The sequence below is a fragment of the Lepisosteus platostomus genome, chromosome 8 (genome assembly GCF_059453375.1).
Source record: "Lepisosteus platostomus isolate fLepPlt1 chromosome 8, fLepPlt1.hap1, whole genome shotgun sequence".
Lineage (NCBI taxonomy): Eukaryota > Metazoa > Chordata > Actinopteri > Semionotiformes > Lepisosteidae > Lepisosteus > Lepisosteus platostomus.
The window spans coordinates 17,977,126-17,980,527 of record NC_142618.1 but is presented as its reverse complement, the minus strand read 5'-3'; positions in this window follow the sequence as shown (position 1 = coordinate 17,980,527).

The window sequence follows — 3,402 nt, the reverse complement described above, 5'->3', positions numbered from 1 at the left end:
CCAACTTGCTCTGAATATCCTTTTTTGTACAACATACTGTACTTTGACCAACAGTTTCAGGTCGTCCTTGAATGCATTACCAGCGGTAAGATAAAAGGAGCCCCGGTCAAGCTGAGTGTAACCAGTGTGTCCTCATACAAAGGTTAATGGAGACTGCAAATGTCTGACTAGCAGGTTTACTAACAATTTACCTGTTAGGGCTAGGAAATGTTGTAAAACGGGGGGGAGGTATAACTAGGACAGTTAGTTTATCACTTGTAATAACCACGCTTCCTGGGGACTTAATAAGGAAAGGCGAAGTGATGAGATGAGGTTACAAGGGGAAACTTGTGGAAAATGAAGTCTGATTCAGACTCGTGAGAACAGCAGAAAGAACAGGACCTGACGTACTGTTACAGCACACTGCCAGCCGCCACTGCAGCACACGGCGCAAGAAAGGGTCAAACGGGAAGACAGCTGGGGAAGTGTGTTCGCACCCCAGAGCACCGCTGAACACCCCCAGAGCACCACTGAACACCCCTGAACACCCCCAGAGCACCGCTGAACACCCCCAGAGCACCACTGAACACCCCCAGAGCAACCCTGAACACCCCAGAGCACCACTGAACACCCCAGAGCACCGCTGAACACCCCTGAACACCCCCAGAGCACCACTGAACACCCCAGAGCACCGCTGAACACCCCTGAACACCCCCAGAGCACCCCTGAGCACCCCAAAAGCACTCCTGAATACCCCAAAGCACCCTGAACACCCCAGAACACCCCAGAGCACTCCAGCTACGTCCACCATCCTGTCAAATAAATCCTTAACTAAACCAGCCTGCTTCGTTTAGACACTTGTTACACAGTCAGTTACTCAAACTCCTCATTTGAAGTTACTTTGAAAATTTGCTAAGCTGAAATCTCCATGAGCTGGAGAGAGAAACAGACGGAACACTTCTAATGAATAAATGGTCAGCTCAGTAAAGGGCTCTATTGAGTAATGAAGAGGCCTGTGGAAATGCAGGATAAATGCAGGATCAGTCCGCCAATCCTCTTTCAGAACTGATCCTGTCCCCAGAGGACACGTCATTCCACCTCGCATTCCAGCACGGCTCCCAATTTGCCCATTTACCCCAGTCCTTCACACTCTCCCCTGGGCTCAGTATGAGGGTTCTTCCTGGCTAGAGCTGTTTCCATTTTCACCACGACTGACTACTTGGTTTTTGGCTTCCTGACCGTGGTTTGTTCTCCAACTACGTCTCCTGGTTTTGGTACTTTGGTTCTCGTTCTGGTTTCGACTCACAGCTGACAGCTCCACTCCTGGTTTTGTGCTTGTGCACCGGCTTGTCTACAGTACCTTCGGCTTTCGGACCTGGGATTGTTCTATGGACTACGCCTCTGGAGATCGCCCTGGTTTTCTGATAGTGTCCTCTCTGCTATTTCGTAGCGCTGCTGAGGCAAAGCTGTGAGACGCGCGGACGAGCTCGTTTTTCAGCACAAGACCACCGTGTGCACTTTGAGCACGGGCTGTTCCCCTGTTTGAGAGTCAGCTCGTACACAGAAAACGTCTTGAACTGATGTAGACAAAATGAAAAGGAAGTAAAACTACCAAAGTCTGTCTCCATGTCCGTTGCCCTCGGGCATGTTTTATTAGGCCCCCTCATCAGCTAACCCTCAAACACGACTCATTTAGGAAACTGAATATTTCCGGCTAGAAACTTAAGGTCTCAGTTCTGCTATTTTTGTAAGAGGATGTAGAGTTCTGGCAGCAGGAGAGAGCAGTGATCTAATACGGTGCAACACTCCACTGAATTTCCCCAGCTAAAACCATTACTAGCAGCACCAGCTGTGTGAGTAAGTAATGGTCAGTAACAGGGCAATGCTACCACTGGGAGGACAGTCAGCCCAGCCTGCAGAGGCTGTTTTTAGGCTGTAACGCAGAAGTGGTTGGTAAAAGGAGCCAGTGTCAGTTCTATGAGCTCACAAAATAACCACTGGTTAACAAAGTGCTTGCGAGTTTATATAAACCTTCTCCTTGCCCATACAGTCAGTGTGAAACATGCCAGGTTTCATGTTTGACAGTTAGAAAATTCTATTTGGTTCCATTTTATTGCTTTATCCTACATATTACAAAGCTTCACATCTTTCCCTGTTCAGGGGAACAGTATTGAGTTCATGACCATTCAGGGGGATGGTGTTGAGCTCCTAACTGTTCAGGGGGTACAGTGTTGAGTTCATGATTGTCCAGGGGGGACAGTGTTGAGATCTTGAGAGTTCAGGGGGGCGGTGTTGAGTTCATGACCATTCAGGGGGACAGCGTTGAGTTCATGACCATTCAGGGGGACAGTGTTCAGTTCATGACGGTTCTGAGGGTCGGTGTTGAGTTCCCAATGGTTTTAAAGTTTTGCGTTAAGTTCATGACAATTCTGGGGGTCGGCGTTGCGTTCATGACAGTTCTGGAGGTCGGTGTTGAGTTCATGGCTGTTCTGCTGGATGGTGTTGAGATCTTGATGGCTGTAGGGGATGGTGTTGAGATTCTGAGTCTGCAAGGAGAATAGTGCCAAGGCCATGACTGGGGATGAAAGGGCTGTTTGAAGGCTGCTACAGCACCAACACACAAACGGATGTCTGACTCTGCAGCTGAATCCTCACAGGACCTGTCTGACTTGCTTGCAACAGGGGATAACGGTTCCACGTGCAGACATTTCCCACTTGAATTATTTAACTATGTTTTCACTGTTCCTCCCCTGTCCCCCGTACCCCGATTTATTACTCTTATAAACTGTCACCATGGTAAACGATGGTCATCTTGGTCCAGTGTACCAGCCACTAGTGCAGCAGAGATACAGAACTGTACTGCTTCCACTCCAAATTCAGCAGGACCCGTGGAGCACAATACCTACTGTACCTCAGTGCTGGGGTCAAGGAGCCATTTATAAGCCCGTTAATATCCCATGAATGAAATTTACAAGTAAAACTCGTTAATGACAGTCTCACTGGGGAGTGGTGCTTGCATGTTAAAGTCAGTGTATGGATCATCCTCTGGAAACACACAGCTGATATGTTCAACCTGAAGCATACGGAGTCCAGAACACAAAGCTCACAAACAGGAGGAAATCATTATGGCCCATACGCCTCGTTAGTTTTTAATTGATCCAAAGATTGTCCAGCCGGTTCATGAAAGAAACCAGGGTATCGGCTCAGGCAACGTAACCGGTCTGGGCAGCTTGTTTCACCCTCCCACAGCTCTTTGTGTAAAAGGTGCCTCCTGTTCTGTTTGACATGTACTTTCACATTCTGCACTTTCCACCTGTGTCCTGTGGTTGGTGTTCAGGATTTCAGGATTGCGAAGACTTGTATCTTCTTAGACTTTAGGCTTCTCTGTTCACTTTCTCCAACCTGTCAGTATGTTTCATTAAA